Raw genomic sequence first — 17835 nt, 5'->3', positions numbered from 1 at the left:
TGAATCCTCTACTTATTTGATGGGATGGTTGAGGGATTATTTACGGTTGAACTCTTCGCAACTTATTAATGGCTACAATCCCTTCGGTATGAACAGTTTATCTGTATGGGCATGGATGTTCTTATTTGGACATCTCGTGTGGGCCACTGGATTCATGTTTCTGATTTCCTGGCGCGGTTACTGGCAAGAACTCATTGAAACTCTAGCTTGGGCCCACGAACGTACACCCTTGGCAAATGTGATACGCTGGAAGGATAAACCAGTTGCTCTTTCTATTGTTCAAGCACGATTAGTGGGACTAGCCCATTTCTCTGTAGGTTACATATTTACCTACGCAGCTTTTCTAATAGCATCTACATCAGGTAAATTTGGATAACTCTATCTCTCTCTTCTTCGACTAGCGAAACGTCTATGCGTCGGGCTCACCCTCACTACCCCCTACATCTGAGCCAATCGCAAGACCAACTATCTATGGCTTAATAGATATAAACAAATTGATTTATTTATTTATATCTATATTAACTGATAAATAAGAACTTTGATTGCAGATCCAATCCATTTTAGAATAGTATTCCAATCCTGTTGACCTATAGATTATGGCAAAGAAGAGTCTCATTGAGAAGGAGAAAAAAAAAGAAAAATTGGTGAAAGAATATGATCTCATTCGTCAATCTTTGAAACAACAGATCAGAAAGGGTTCATCAATCCAGGAAAAAATAAAGATTTCCAAGGGATTACAATCTCTACCGCGTAACAGTGCACCCGTCCGTCTCCGTAACCGATGCTCCCTAACCGGACGACCCAGATCCAATTACCGAGACTCTGGTTTATCTAGACACGTACCTCGCGAAATGGCACACACTTGTTTGCTGCCTGGAGTAATAAAATCGAGTTGGTGAAAAAAGTATTATTCAATAAAAAAAAAAATAGATATTTATAGATTAACAATTTTTTCTCATGTTCAATGTAATTATTCAAGGAATGTGTAATAATTACATTGAAGGTATCAACTACGCGGGGTAGAGCAGCTTGGTAGCTCGCAAGGCTCATAACCTTGAGGTCACGGGTTCAAATCCTGTCTCCGCAAAGGAAACCGTTAATTCTCTATCTAATGAAGTGATAAGACACCCTTACCTATGGGTTTTACCCTAATCATTTTATCTCTCGTGTCCTACTGACCAATCAACCCCAAGCCTTGTAGATCGTAGGCCGCATAATTACGAGTATTTCCATTATTTTCTAGGTTATGCTTATTCCACGTTACATGAAAAAAAAAAAGAATAGTATTTCAATCTTTAATAGTCTTTCAATATTTTTTTTTTACCCATTATTGGTTGGAGAGGAAAATAGGAATAGAGGGTCTAAAAAGGAATTATCAACACAACTATCTTTTGCTTCGTCTCAAATCAAGATTTTCTTTTACCAAGTTCTAGTATCTGGAAAGAATAAAAAACGGAACAAACAAAATAGTTTTGTTTTTTTGTATACCACGTAGAATTTCCCTCAATTAGACCATTTATTTGTAGGCCCTTTTAACTCAGTGGTAGAGTACCGCCATGGTAAGGCGTAAGTCGTCGGTTCAAATCCGATAAGGGGCTAATCAAATAGTTGTACAAAATATCAAACTCGAGCTGTCTCTTTTTGACAGAAGCACCCAGATCAGTATGATCTGCGTGCGAAAGCACAATACAATATTGTCCCTTTCATTTCCTGAAAATGGTGAGGATACTGACACTTAAACATTTTTTATTCAAAAAGGGGTGGAATGTTGATACTCACCCAAATGCCCATCAAATGAGAATCTTTCGATTCTCCCATTTACCATTTGATTGAACCTGAATTGAATCGATAAAATTATTGATAGGTTGAGGGGGAATAAAAAAATCATTTAATTGATAATCCTAGAATCGGTGCAGGGCTAGCTCCGTTCAAATTAGATTTCTCAGTTGAATTGTTTTTCTCACCCTGATTCCTAATTGGAAATGTATCGTTAACCACGATACTGAAGAATCAAATGAATATAATCCCTAATATTATAGATTATTTAGTTACCCCTAGCGTGGGAATTCGATATGAATTCTCAGTATCAATAGATTTCTATTCAGTCTAAAAAATCTTGGATAATCGCTTTTTCTGTATAGATAATTTCCAGTTATTGAGTTATTGAATAATTTTTCCGACCCCCTTAATTAAATAATTAAGACTCCTGTTTTTTATATTCCTCAAAGAATCAAAATTTATTATTTTGCCATCGGAACTCGAAGCAGGGGTATAGGCCTTTCATTCAATGTCGATATTTTTAACAACTATTCCATTCGAAGCTAGGTCGGGGTAGGCCACTACCCATTCGCACAATTCGGGACCAGAAAGCTTTCAATTTTTATTGGAGATTGGTAAAATAATTATTGGGATGTTCCTAAAGTATAGATGAGTACCATAAAAATACAGATCAGATGGATCTATAGACGTGCGTATACTCTCTATACTACTAACCCTTTCACGGATTCTCAGAGACAGATTTTTTCCTTTTCGAACCCCTTTTCTCTCTTTACCAGTAAAAAATCAAATAAGAAAAAAAAAAAGTTGGAATAATATACCGGTACTGCGGGAAAATATCTAATAAATGCCAATGATTGTTTGACGAAAGAAAGAATATCTTTGGGATGGAGTCCCAAATTAGGGTCCGTCGATGCGGCAGAAGGGTTGACGAAATCTCGGAAGAAAAGAAAGGCTTACCCACTTTCTGGGGAATTACGTAACAAAATGTTTCGTCTCGAGACTAAGTCGATATTGATAGATTGAAAAAGGAGAGACAATTAAAAACGTAATATTAGATGGGAAAAAAGGAAGAATAATAAGGAGAAGAATAGACAAAAAACTAGAGAGGAAGGAAAATAAAAAGAGGGAGAAAGGTAAGATAAAAAGAGTGAGAAATAATGGAATGAAAACGAAGAAGAAAGAGAGGAAGCGAAAAAATCCTGAAAGATCTATCAGTATCATTCTCGTGTGATGACTACCGGAGGTATGCTGTTTCGGTGAACGATTTTTCCAGAAGGGACAACGATGTAATGGTTCAATCTTATGCAAAGTAACGTAACTATACCATTTCATAGAATGGAAAGAAGGGAACCCAGAAATGGTTCGAAGAGTTGAGTGAGGGAATAACTATGACCATCGCCATTGGAAAATCTTCCAAGGAACCGAAAGATTTATTTGATAGTATGGACGATTGGCTAAGAAGAGATCGTTTCGTTTTCGTAGGTTGGTCTGGTCTATCACTCTTTCCCACCGCTTACTTCGCTTTAGGTGGTTGGTTCACCGGTACAACCTTCGTTACCTCGTGGTATACTCATGGATTAGCTAGTTCCTACTCAGAAGGTTGTAACTTCTCGACTGCCGCAGTTTCTACTCCTGCTAATAGTTTAGCCCACTCCTTGCTTCTGTTATGGGGTCCCGAAGCACAAGGAGATTTCACCCGTTGGTGCCAATTAGGAGGTCTATGGACCTTCGTTGCTCTTCATGGTTCCTTTGCTCTGATAGGTTTCATGTTACGTCAATTCGAACTTGCTAGGTCCGTACAATTACGTCCCTACAACGCAATAGCGTTCTCCGCCCCTATTGCCGTTTTCGTCTCTGTATTCTCGATCTACCCCTTGGGGCAATCCGGTCGGTTCTTCGCACCCAGTTTCGGTGTAGCAGCTATCTTTCGATTCATTCTCTTTTTTCAAGGTTTTCATAATTGGACGTTAAACCCATTCCATATGATGGGGGTTGCGGGAGTTCTTGGTGCCGCCCTTTTATGCGCCATTCATGGTGCCACAGTGGAAAACACTCTATTTGAAGATGGTGATGGTGCGAACACATTCCGCGCGTTTAACCCAACTCAATCCGAAGAGACTCATTCAATGGTAACTGCTAATCGTTTCTGGTCCCAAATATTCGGTGTCGCTTTCTCTAACAAACGTTGGTTACACTTTTTCACGTTATTCGTGCCAGTGACCGGTTTATGGATGAGTGCTATTGGAGTAGTTGGTCTCGCCCCGAATCTACGCGCGTACGACTTTGTTTCCCAAGAAATTCGTGCAGCAGAAGATCCTGAATTTGAGACTTTTTACACAAAGAACATCCTATTAAACGAAGGTATTCGTGCTTGGATGGCGGCTCAGGATCAGCCTCATGAAAACCTTGTATTCCCCGAGGAGGTCTTACCCCGTGGAAACGCTCTTTAATGGAACCCTCTCTCTGGGTGGTCGCGATCAAGAAACCACAGGTTTCGCTTGGTGGGCCGGTAACGCCCGACTCATCAATCTGTCTGGTAAATTACTTGGTGCCCACGTGGCTCATGCTGGTTTGATTGTATTTTGGGCCGGAGCTATGAATCTATTTGAAGTGGCTCATTTCGTTTCGGAAAAACCTATGTATGAACAAGGGTTGATCTTACTTCCTCACCTAGCTACCCTGGGTTGGGGGGTAGGTCCTGGCGGGGAAGTCACAGATACTTTCCCTTATTTTGTTTCCGGAGTACTTCATTTGATCTCTTCCGCAGTTCTAGGGTTTGGGGGCATCTATCACGCTCTGATTGGGCCCGAAACTTTGGAAGAATCCTTTCCGTTCTTTGGCTATATATGGAAAGATAAGAATAAGATGACCACAATTCTAGGTATCCATTTAATACTATTAGGCGTCGGTGCCTTCCTCCTAGTGTTCAAAGCACTCTATTTTGGAGGTTTGTATGATACATGGGCACCTGGGGGCGGGGATGTAAGAAAGATTACGAATCTTACCCTAAGCCCGAACGTTATCTTTGGTTATCTACTAAAATCTCCCTTTGGCGGAGAGGGCTGGATCGTAAGTGTGGATAATCTAGAAGATATTATTGGGGGACATGTCTGGTTGGGATCTATTTGTATTTTCGGGGGAATCTGGCACATATTAACGAAACCATTTGCTTGGGCTCGTCGCGCTTTCGTATGGTCCGGAGAAGCTTACTCGTCCTACAGTTTAGGAGCTCTTGCCATCTTTGGTTTCACCGCTTGTTGCTTCGTCTGGTTCAACAACACAGCATATCCTAGCGAATTCTATGGTCCCACTGGCCCAGAAGCTTCTCAGGCTCAAGCTTTTACCTTTCTTGTCAGGGACCAACGTCTCGGTGCTAACATAGGTTCCGCTCAGGGACCCACTGGTTTGGGTAAATATCTGATGCGTTCCCCTACGGGAGAAATCATATTTGGAGGCGAAACCATGCGTTTTTGGGACCTTCGCGCTCCTTGGTTGGAACCCTTAAGGGGTCCTAATGGTTTAGATCTAAGTAAGCTAAAGAGGGATATACAACCGTGGCAGGAGCGACGATCCGCGGAGTATATGACTCATGCACCCTTGGGCTCTCTCAACTCCGTGGGTGGAGTAGCTACCGAGATCAATGCCGTGAACTATGTATCTCCTCGGAGTTGGTTGGCAACTTCTCATTTCGTTCTAGGATTCTTTTTCTTCGTGGGCCACCTATGGCACGCGGGAAGGGCTCGTGCAGCTGCGGCCGGGTTTGAAAAAGGAATTGATCGTGATACCGAACCCGTTCTTTCTATGACACCCCTTAATTGAAAATTAAAACTTGGGGGAGAATTGTTGGGATGATGAGGAGAAAAAAATATTTCTCTACTTCTACTAGTGGGTTAATAGCTGCTGGATATATGTACGTCCCTGTTAGTGAATTCACCACATCGAGGTAGATTCTATCTATCTATCTAAATAGATAGATAGATATCAAATAGTGTCTATTCTTCCGAAACAATAATTTATGAAGAACCACGAACCAGAAGCTTCAATAGCAGCCGCGCCTATTTCGTCTACGGAAATACTCCTGCCGAATACCCCATTTTGGGGTGGTAGGGGTGGCATGTCGATAAGAATAGGCAAACTCAAGGATCATTTGAATCCCCGTGAGTCACATACGGTAACGCGTGGATCCCCCCTATGGGGGGGGTGGGGGGTGGACTATTGAGATTGAGACAACATCATTTTACTTTTCCGGCGAATCAGTCGATGGGACTAGTGCCAATCTAAAATGTATTTAGTCGGTATTTCATTTTGCACATATGCTACCATCCCTCGAGCCTTGAGAGATATTGATGCGGGTTCGAGCCACAACCGAATGCCAAAATAAAACTATTTTCAGACTGCTCGCTTTAGTAGATGGAAAGTGAATTATTACTAAGAAAAAAAAGTTATCCCTGGGTTTCATTTCATTACCTGAAGTATACTATATACTATCGGATGATTCTTTTAATCAATAATTCTTTTAGACCATTTATATATCTTAGTTATTTCGTCCCTGAATATTTGTTGGTATTAAGCCAATAGTAGGAGAGAGAGGGATTCGAACCCTCGATGGCGTTTCGACACCATGCCAGTTTTCAAGACTGGAGCCATGAACCACTCGACCATCTCTCCTGGAGAGGCGGATTCCTTACCCAGTAATCGAAAGTATTAATCATCTACTTTAGGTGAAGTAGGAATCTTATCAATCTCAAGACATATGTATTGTATCAAGATCCACCTCTACTGTGAAAGATATAGAGTGGGAGGAATCTCATAAGATTGATCATTGATCGCGGAGTTGCTGTGGATGATCATTCCGAATGGCGAGATTTTCACTTTCATGCGACGACTCATTGATAGATTCAGTGACATTAGATTCTGGAGTACTAGAAAGGTTTTGGTTCTCCCTCAAATACCTGGTACAGTGAAAATCTCACCGGATGGGGATTGGATGGTACAAATAACCCATTCCTGATATGGAGGGAATCAGAATTATGACTATCGCTTTCCAGTTGGCTTTATTCGCATTAATTGCTACCTCATTTCTACTAGTTGTTGGTGTACCTGTCGCGTTCGCCTCCCCCGGCGGTTGGTCCAGCAATAAAAATATTGTCTTTTCGGGGGCTTCATTATGGATCGGATTAGTTTTTTCAGTAGGTATACCCAACTCCTTTATTTCTCAATAATTCGATGCTTCGGTTCCTCTTCTCGTAATTCACTGTTACGAAGGGGGTGGGGGGGGGGGGGGGTCCTCTCGCCCGTAATAAATTCATTAAGGATCGGGGTCTAATGAATAAGCTAGATATGTCAATCTGTAGAATTACTATACATTAAGTACGTGATGTGGTGTAGAATGCGGTAACAGGTTGTGCGGATATAGTTGAATGGTAAAATGTCTCCTTGCCAAGGAGATGACGCGGGTTCGATTCCCGCTATCCGCCTATCAAATCACTAAGGAGTCTGCTATATACGCGAAATGACGCATTAAGAATCAATCATTGCAGGAATTATTAATTTATTTTTTGTTTCCCTATCCGGGGGGGCGGTTCTTTTATATTCTGAATCTTAAGAACTCCGATCATACCCTATAGAGAGGCATCCCAGTGCGGATGGATCAAGTGATTCTTTCAAAAAACGCGCAAGGGGGTTCAACGACAGTATTAATTGATTTGATTGGAATTATCCACCCCTCCCCCCCCCTAAAAAAAAAACAAGGAAAAGGGTGGAAAGATGACTGTATTGGTAATTTGGTTGAAAGATAATGAACCGTGTGGAAAGGCCGGCCAATCCGGCCCAATTTCTTTATGTAATCTCAATTAATTGAGTTGCTGCCAGGGGATGGAGTAAAGCGGAGTAATCTAGTCAGTAATAGATAGATTAGGTAGGTAAATAGTATAGGGGAATAAGCAACTTGCTAATGTTTCTGTTCCATAGTATACTCATCAGTAACTACTTGCTATCAAGTATTCCGTATCAAGAAGGTTTCTTCTTGAATTGAGATCTGTCGCAGATAGTTAGGTAAGGGCGATATAGTCAAGCGGTAAGACGGAGGATTGCAAATCCTTCATTCCCCAGTTCGAATCTGGGTGTCGCCTGATCCAAGCTTTGATGAATATATCAATGTTTATATTGATATTTTTTTTTTTCAGGGATTGTTTGTTGCGCCGAAACCGGATACAAATAGAGATGCTCTATAGTCTATTATAGCCTATCACGTTAAATGTATATCGATGCGTCACATATAAGCAATCCCAATAATAGTATATCATCGGTTTATGAGTTAAAGGTCTGAATCATCAAGATTTTGAAATAGATATTTGGTAACATTAAAAAAAAAATATATATACATCCTCACTATCTTTTGTTATTGGGGTATCCTATTGAATAGGAGTGTAATTTTCACGCACGGTATGTCTCTAAGCCCGGACTCGTATTTGGACTCATAAATATTCAATAATTAGTAAATCTCAAGAGAGTTGAAGGGATAGGAACTATAATTACGGATCTAGTTAGTATAGCTTGGGCTGCCCCGACGGTGATTTCTACATTCTCCCTCTCACCTGCAGTTTGGGGAAGAAGTGGGTTATAACAAACGGTTAACCATTTCTCTCATAGTCTGATTCGGGGAATGCCAATCGTTGTAACAGTACCAACGATTCGTGTTATCCCTGCCCCAGAATCCTTTTCTCAGTGGGAAACATATATAGTATGAGATACTCTCCTACCCTGTCTTCGAGAGAGAAATAATCTCTCTCTTTACCTTCAATCTATGTAGAAATGTTTTCGTTCGGGAGGATCCAGCCACAGAAGTTTCTCCCTGTAAAGTATCCGCTGGTTACTCTTTCTAAATGTATTAATATGGTCATTCTACGAATCTACGAATCTACGAATCTACGAATCTACGAATCTAAATTATTAAAAATGATATGTGTTCCAGTTCCACCTGGAAGTATTTCAGACGATGGTAGGATGGGATTCAGACGACAACCCTGAAAGATGAGAATGCTTCGACATAATGGGGTAAAGAAATAATCATAATCACAATATTGGGTGGGATAAGCTGAGATTTTTTAGGTTAGATGGCTGGCACCCCCCCCCACCCCACCTAAAAACTATATGTGATTATTTTGTCTCGTTGTGACTTAAGCGATGTGGGTAATTATCAGAATATTATTCTTCACTTATAGGTCACGTTAGTGCTTCTAATCGAACTTCCTGGATTATCTCTTGCCGGATTGAGCTAATGAATAGCTGGCTATCCCCCATGCATCTGGATCGAAATAGATAGATGGGTAAATCTATCTGTCTATTTTTCTTGTTCCAATGTGGTTTGTTCTTTATATACCTGATATACCCTGTTCTACATTCCATTGTGTGTGGAATACAAGAATCCTTAGATCTATCTTTAGCTCCGTCGTCCACACATACACATGTATATCTATATTTATTTTCCAGAGGAAATAAGTTAGAATCAAATAGATGTCACAAAAAGGTAACGTCTTGGAATCCCTATTTTTACTCTTCCCGTTAGTTCTCGAATGTTGAAGAACCATATTGAATCAATTTAATCATGGATCCCTTTTTTCTATCTCCAAACCTAACCTACTATTTCTGCTACTGCTTCAAGTTCCGGATCTTTTGCATAAAGATATGTTGAGAATGAGAGATACTTTTGACAAGTACACTTGAGATAACACCTCTAGGATAGGATCCCTGGGGTTCGCTTTTTGTAGGGGCATACAAAAAGATACCTATCGCTAAATTTGATTTATCAATATCCGTGAATTCTATCTATTTATCTATTCGCAGATAATAGATTGAGATATAGATAAATAGATAGATAAAAAATAAAGATTCCGATTGAAAGAAAAGGGACTGAAGAAGATTAATCAGGAAGGAGCGTAGGGACCAGTAATTTATTACTAACAACTATATTGCGTATTATTGTCTCGTCCGGAATACCAGCCTCATTCTTTATCCTGCAACAAACAATCCTTCTATGTTTCCCTACTCGCTTCTGTACACTGAGGATTAAGAGATTGATCCTCGAACTAATTATTTTGAGCGACCGTTTGAATGTAAAGAATGAGTGGAAAAGCTGTAGGGATTAGGATGAAAAGTGCAGTGGCTACGAACGCAAGAATATTGACTTCCGTATTAATAGTTCAAATCAATTGAGGAATAGCTTGAGTGGTCCCATTGGGAAATAAAAACTCTTGGGCTCTATTATGAACCATCTATTTCTAATTAGTTTAGTCGGGTCGACCGAATAAAGTATCTCCAATTAATCAAAGATAAGGGAGTATTAAAGTTGAATTTTCAATATCGATTACATAGTATATCATGAAATGAAATCTCGAGAATACCCGATTCCTCTCTTCCTCGCGGCAATAACCTACCCCTGACCCTTTCTCTTTGGATCGATCAATCCGCTGATGCAATCTGGTAAGGGGTATTAGAAACCCCCTCAAATGATTAGTCTAATTTAATAGGTTGGAGAATAAAAAAAAAAAGATTTGAGTCTTGTTACTTCTCTATTGTTTCGAGAGATAAATTGAATTGACGATTAGTAGAGAATACTCTATGATTTTAAGGGGTGATCAGGCCCCCATCGTCTAGAGGCCTAGGACATCTCTCTTTCAAGGAGGCGACGGGGATTCGAATTCCCCTGGGGGTATTCCTTTTGCAAGAACCTCGCGATCGTACTAGAAAGATTCTTCTTATTATCTTATCGGTTTGTACTCAAACTAGGGGTCCGACTCAATTATCGGGATGCAACCGCGAACCAACCGGTAACCCTACTTTTGAAACTGAAATGTCCCATAATCTGTGGGTCGATGCTCGAGTGGTTAATGGGGGCGGACTGTAAATCCGCTGGCGGCGCCTACGCTGGTTCGAATCCAGCTCGACCCAAGTCTGAGACCATAGATTCATTTGTGGCGTCGTTTATCTCGTTAATATCGCAACTGAAACCCTAAAGCATTTCACTAGAATTAGGATTTATCGGGATTGACGGGTCTCGAACCCGCAACTTCCGCCTTGACAGGGCGGTGCTCTAACCAATTGAACTACAATCCCAGGAAGTAATTAGATTTTATCTAGCGGCTGCTTCAAAGTCAACGATCTTTTTTTAGGTTAAAAAAAAAAAAAATTGATGAAGATGAAATAAATTTATCAAAAATTCAAACCTAATCTTTAGGCATCTATCTAACTTATCTAAATCATAGATACAATGGTGGGGGGCGAGACTATTTCAATCCCGTGAAACATAGGACATCGATGGAGATCCTTGCGCTATAACCACCCAGTGCTTGTTTCTATTACATATGAGGATTCCATCAAGACGATATTCTTTGAATATCTGCTTAACAAATCAATAAGTTAACCCAATAATTGGTTATTGAATTGACTAAACAAAAACCTTTCATCATTTTTTTGCTTCTGGTTTTTTTTGCTTCTGGTTTTTTTTGCTTCTGGTTTTTTTTTTGCTTCTGGTAGTTAATTTACCGCGGCTATTCTTCCAGTTTTCGTGGATTAACCCTTACCGTGTGCGCCGCCCCATCTACAGAATTCCCCTTCGTCCACCCCTACACTCTTCCCATGCCTCTATTGTCCTCAAAATCCCAATATACCTCCCATTTCTATTTCTAGAAATAAATCGTTCAGACTTCTATTAATCTGTTACGAGGACTTGCGTGGAAAGGAAACAAGATTTATCCATTTATCTGAAACTCCTTTGGTATAACTTGGAACTATCCCCCAACCCCCCCATTTTCCTAGTAAGTAGCTTCCCGTAGATTCAGATTCAATCGGTGAATCATTAATAGTGCCGAGGTTGCCACCGGCTGGGAATAAAAAAAACCACCCATCTATTCTTTCACGCTTCCCTAGCAATCAAAATTATTGATATAATATACTTGCGGAGTTTGTCTTTGTTTGCTGCGAGTCATTAAATATTTTTGAATCGTCACAAAAATTTTGGATACGTGAGCTCTTAATTCGTCATAGAATTATTTTTATGAAGATGTAGGTTCATGGGGTTCGAGTTGCGCAGACCCCTTACAGCCTACTTTCATAATCTAACACCTGGTACAAAAAGTTCCTGTAAAAGATATCCGTGACTCCCCACCCTCCCTTTTTTTCTTCTCTTTTCCTTTAACCTCTTTGTCTTTTATAGGGCTAGAAAGAAAGGAAAAGAAATCTAATTGATATAGTTTTGCTTGAGAATGAATCTCGGTGTAATATTAGGAGGAGATAGAAACACGCCTGTACTGCCAGAACTTGCACGAATTCAATTCGAAGGATTTAACCGTTTCGTTCACGAAAGATTGCTTGAAGAACTTAAGAACTTTCCGAAAATTGAAGATACAGATAAGGAAGTTGAATCCTGATCTATTAGTGAACAGTATCAATTGACAGAACCTTCAGTCGAAGAGAGAGATGCTGCGTATCAATGTGTTACATATTCATCCGATCCATATGTACCAGCCTAATTGACTCGGAACAGAGACGGAGTAGTGGAAGAAGAGGCTGTACGCCTCGGATCCATTCCTTGGATGAATTCTCAAGGGACGTTCATCATTAATGGAATTGCTAGAGTTTTGATTAATCAAATACTGAGAAGTCCTGGTATCTATTACAACCGCGAATCGGATCAAAAAGGAGTCTCTGCATATACTAGCACCGTAATCTCGGATCGGGGAGGAAGATTTAAATCAGAGATGGATAAGAAAGACAGGATATGGGTTCGTATCAGCAAGAAACGAAAAGTATCCATTCTGATCTTATTAATAGCTATGGGGTTAAGCAGAAGAGATATTTTACAGAATGTCCGTTACCCTAAGATTTTTTCAAATATCTTGAAGAAACAAAAAGGGGCTATTGAATCATCAGAGGATGCTATAGTGGAACTTTACAAACACCTATACTCTGCTACAGACGTAGATATAGCATTTTCAGAATCTATATTCAAGGAATTACAAAAGAGATTTTTCCAGCATAGATGTGAATTAGGACGGGTTGGTCGACGAAACTTAAACATCAAGCTAGCTCTGGATGTACCCGAAACGGAACATTTTCTATTACCCCAAGACGTATTAGCAGCCGCGGATCATTCAATCGAAATAAGCTATGGTATGGGTAACCTTGATGACATAGATCATCTAAAAAATCGACGTGTTCGATCTGTGGCGGATCTGTTACAGGAACAAATGAAATTGGCCTTAAACCGTTTGGAGAATCCGATCCGATAAAATCTTCGTAGAGCCGTTAGGCGTAAACGTCTATTAACTCCCAGAGGATTAGTAACGTCTGTCCCAGTAATAGCAACTTCCAAAGAGTTTTTCGGTTCACATCCCTTATCACAATTTTTGGATCAGACCAATCCACTATCAGAAATGGTTCATAAACGAAGATTAAGTTCTTTAGGTCCCGGGGGGTTGACACGGCGAACCGCTAGTTTTTAAGCTCGAGATATTCATTTTAGTCATTATGGGCGTATATGCCCGATCGAAACATCCGAAGGCATGAATGCTGGCCTCATCTCATCATTAGCTATTCAGGCAAAAGTTAGCAATTCTGGATCCTTGCAGAGCCCTTATCTTAAAATGTCCGAATCGGCTGAGGAAGAACAATTAATTGATTTATCCCCCGCTGAGGATGATTATTATCGAGTAGCAACTGGAAATCTATTAATATCGGAATGGAGGATTAGAGAAAGAGAAGTTATACCGGTTCGGTATCGACAAGAGTTTTTAAGCGTTCTATGGGAGCAAGTCGATTTCCGAAGCATTCATCCTCTACAATATTTTTCTATCGGAGCTTCTCTTATTCCATTCATTGAGCATAATGACGCAAATTGCGCCTTGATGGGTTCTACTATGCAACGTCAAGCGGTTCCACTCTTTAAGCCTGAAAGATGTATTGTAGGGACTGGGTTAGAAGGTTAAGTAGCCTCGGATTCTGGAGGTGCAACTGTATCTGAACGAGAAGGATGGATTCAATATATTGATGGTAATAGAATTACACTATCTACGACCGATGAAGAGAGCGATGAAGAAGGTTTAAACACTACAGATACCAAATTACGAATTTATGAACGTTCTAATAACAATACCTGTATACACCAAAAGTCTACGGTTATGCCAGGAGAACTCTTGAAAGGCGGAGAAGTTGTAGCGGATGGAGCAGCAACCGTTGGGGGAGAATCAGCTTTAGGTAGAAATATCTTAGTAGCCTATATGCCTTGGGAGGGATACAATTCTGAAGATGCAGTATTGATTAGTGAACGTTCGATATACGAAGATATTTTTACATCTTTTCACATTGAGAGACATGAAGTTGAAGTTTGTGCAACAAACCAGGGTCCTGAAAGAGTTACTAAGGAAATACCTCAATTAGATAGTTATGCACTTCGACATTTGGACAATAATGGGCTTGTAGAGTCGGGATCTTGGGTAGAAGCAGGGGATGTTTTGGTGGGTAAACCGACGCCACAGGAGGGGGCGGATTCATTACGTGCTCCAGAAGGAAGATTGTCACAAGCCATTTCTGGTATTCAATTAGTTAACGCAAGAGAGAGTTGTCTGAAAGTCCCTATTGGTGGAAGAGGTCGAGTCACTGACGTTAGGTGGGTTTATCCCGAAGACGATACTACGAATGATTCAGAGGTTATTCATATATATATCTTATAGAAACGTAAGATACAAGTAGGTGATAAGATAGCTGGTAGGCATGGAAATAAAGGTATTGTGTCAAAGATCTTACCCAGACAGGATATGCCTTATTTACAAGATGGTACACCAGTCGATATGATATTAAGTCCCTTAGGAGTACCTTCATGAATGAATGTAGGATAGATTTTTGAGTGTTTGCTCGGGTTAGCTGGGGAGTTTCTGAAAACCCATTACCGGATAGTACCTTTTGATGAAAGATATGAGCGGGAGGCTTCTAGAAAACTAGTATTTTCAGAGCTTTGTGACGCGAGTACCGGGACTCGTAATCCATGGTTATTTGAGCCCGAACATCCCGGAAAGAGTCGATTGATCGACGGACGAACGGGTGATCCTTTCGAGCAACCAATTACGATCGGAAAGGCCTATATAATGAAATTGATTCATCAGGTTGATGATAAAATTCATGCACGATCCAACGGGCCCTATGCGCTTGTTACGCAACAACCCCTCAAGGGGAGATCTAGACGGGGGGGACAACGAGTTGGAGAAATGGAAGTTTGGGCTTTGGAGGGTCTTGGTGTATCTCACACGCTGCAAGAGATGCTTACAATTAAATCAGATCATATTCAAGCTCGTTACAAAGTACCTAGTGCTATTACGACCGGGAAACCCGTTCATAAACCCAATACGGTTCCAGAATCTTTCCGATTGCTAGTTCGAGAGTTACGGTGCATGGGTCTGAATCTGGAGCACAATTTTATATTTGAAGAAGATTCGGGGAGGGGGAGTGAAGATATTTGATATTTAATCGAAACTTTTTTTTTTACAAAAAACCAATTGAAACATTTTATCTTACGATTCATCGGACTAATTATCAACAACTTCGGATTGGACTGGCTTCCCCCGAACAGATTCGCAGTTGGGCTGAAAGAGAGTTACCTAATGGAGACATCGCTGGGCAAGTTGATTAACCTTATACGTTGCATTATAAGACTCATAAACCAGAGAGAGATGGTTCATTTTGTGAAAGAATATTTGGGCCCATAAAGAGCGGAGTTTGTGCTTGCGGAAACTACCGATCTGTCGATAATGAAGAGGAATATTCAAATTCTCGTAAGCATTGTGGAGTCGAGTTTACCGATTCTCGGGTTCGAAGATACCGAATGGGATACATCAAACTAGCATGTCCAGTAACCCACGTATGGTTCCCAAAACGAATCCCCAGTTACATTGCAAATCTCCTTGCTAAACCTCTCAAAGAACTAGAAAGCCCAGTATATTGCGATGCGTGACTCGATTGTATGTTTCGATTATCACAGATTAATTACAATCTGTCATCCCATACGACGATGGGATGCCTCCAATTCCGACCTATTTCTCACGAGCGAGGAATATCGCGTAACTCGGGATAAGAAGTACTATATACAGAGTACGGGCTGAGGGCTCTCTTCCAAGGTTAATTTTTATTGATTAATCCATCGATTAGGCTTCGTAATAAATATTTTTATCTCACATTCCTGATTTGATGAAAAAGAATCCAAGTGTTTTTTTGACACGATCTTTCACTCAAACTCATTCTTCTTTTTTATTCAAAAAGAGGTTATTTTATGATAGAAATATGGTTATGAGGAATTAATCATCGCAAAGGTTTTTCAAATTGATTGATAACCATCGGGGTGGGGTGGAAACCCAAAGAGGAGAAGTAGTCGTATTAGGAACAAGAGAAATCTCTCCAACCTCTGACCAACTCGAGAGGGAATAAAAAAAAAATATATATATATATATTTTTTTTGTGAAGATATGAATAATGTAATAGGGGGGGGGGGGGAGAACCGAGATCACTCAGGAAAGGCAAGTTGAAGCTTGAGTAATGAACAGCTATTCTTATCTCTTATTCTTATCTCTATAGATAGGTTGGGATTATCGCACCCCAAAGACGTCGTATCATACTTTCACACTTAGATATAGTTATTTGAGCCGGATGAGAGGAAACACTCGTGTCCGATTCTCTGGGGGGGGTATTCGTTCGACCTATCCCAATCTTTTTCCTGCTAGGCCTGTGGCTGAGAGACCCACTCTATTAAGATTGCGGGGTTTGTTTAATTATGAGGATCGATCTTGGAAAAATGTTCTTCCCATCTTTTTTCCCACCCGAAACTTTGAAACTCTTCAAGGAAATGAAATAGCTACTGGAGGGGATGCCATTAAAAAATGATTAGCTAGCTTGGATCTGCAGGGCGTTATGGATCGTGCGTATTTGGAGTGGCAGGCACCGGCGAAGCAAGGATCTATCGGGAATGAATGGGAAGACCGAACGATTCAAAGGAGGAAAGATCTTTTGGTCAGACGGATGAAATTAGCCAAGGATTTTCTCCAAACGAATCTAAAACCAGAATGGATGGTTCTGGATCTTCTACCAGTCCTTCCGCCTGAATTGAGACCAATAGTTGAACTATATGAAGGCGAATTAATTACTTCTGATCTTAATGAGCTTTATAGAAAGATAATTCATCGAAATAATACTCTTATCGAATTTCTATCGGGGAGTGAATTCACACCAGAAGGGCTGATTGTCTGTCAGAAGAGACTCATTCAAGAAGCTGTGGATGCCCTTATTGATAATGGCATACGTGGACAACCAATGAGAGATGTTAATAACAGGCCTTACAAATCTTTCTCAGAGGTTATTGAGGGGAAAGAGGGACGATTTCGTGAGAATTTGCTCGGAAAGCGGGTTGATTATTTAGGTCGTTTCGTTATTGTAGTAGGTCCGTCTCTTCCATTACATCAATGTGGATTACCCCGAGAATTGTCGATCGAGCTTTCCCAAGCCTTTGTAATTCGTAACTTGATTGGGTGACACCTTGCTCGTAATCTACGAGCTGCTAAGAATATGATTAGAAAAAAAGACCCCATTATATGGAAAGTTCTTCGGGAAGTTATGCAAGGTCATCCCGTACCGCTGAATCGAGCACCTACATCACACAGATTGGGTATACAGGCATTTCAACCCATTTTAATAGAAGGACGCGCCATTCGTTTGCATCCATTGGTTTGTGGGGGGTCTAACGCAGATCTTGACGGAGATCAGATGGCTGTCCATGTACCTCTATCTCTAGAAGCTCAGATTGAAGCTCGTTTTCCAATGTTTTCGCACACAAATCTACTCTCCCCCGCTACGGGAGATCCCGTATCTGTACCGAGTCAAGACATGCTTCTAGGTCTTTATATACTAACAATTGAGAATAGGCAAGGAATTTATGGAAATAGACATTCTGATTTTATAGGTTCCTCTCCCAATATACCCTATTTTACTAGTTACTACGATATACTTAGGGCCAAAGAA

The 17835-nt window shown here is 40.5% G+C and overlaps 5 non-coding genes across 5 annotated transcripts; 4 read left to right on the top strand and 1 right to left on the bottom strand.

Annotated features, from left to right (window-relative positions):
• Positions 1-1013: 1013 nt before the first annotated feature.
• Positions 1014-1087, top strand: TRNAM-CAU (transfer RNA methionine (anticodon CAU)). Its single transcript has one exon. It is a non-coding gene; the product is annotated as a tRNA-Met (tRNA).
• Positions 1088-6358: 5271 nt separating this feature from the next.
• TRNAS-UGA (transfer RNA serine (anticodon UGA)) lies at positions 6359-6447 on the bottom strand. The gene has a single exon. It is a non-coding gene; the product is annotated as a tRNA-Ser (tRNA).
• A 738-nt stretch (positions 6448-7185) lies between these two features.
• Positions 7186-7256, top strand: TRNAG-GCC (transfer RNA glycine (anticodon GCC)). The gene has a single exon. It is a non-coding gene; the product is annotated as a tRNA-Gly (tRNA).
• Positions 7257-7838: 582 nt separating this feature from the next.
• On the top strand, positions 7839-7910 carry TRNAC-GCA (transfer RNA cysteine (anticodon GCA)). The gene has a single exon. It is a non-coding gene; the product is annotated as a tRNA-Cys (tRNA).
• A 2736-nt stretch (positions 7911-10646) lies between these two features.
• Positions 10647-10728, top strand: TRNAY-GUA (transfer RNA tyrosine (anticodon GUA)). The gene has a single exon. It is a non-coding gene; the product is annotated as a tRNA-Tyr (tRNA).
• The last annotated feature ends 7107 nt before the right edge of the window (positions 10729-17835 follow it).

Source organism: Cibotium barometz, unplaced genomic scaffold, assembly GCF_041138505.1.
Source record: "Cibotium barometz isolate CiBa-2024 unplaced genomic scaffold, ASM4113850v1 ctg576, whole genome shotgun sequence".
NCBI classification, from domain to species: Eukaryota; Viridiplantae; Streptophyta; class Polypodiopsida; order Cyatheales; family Cibotiaceae; genus Cibotium; species Cibotium barometz.
This window is presented reverse-complemented; position numbering and strand designations above follow the sequence as displayed.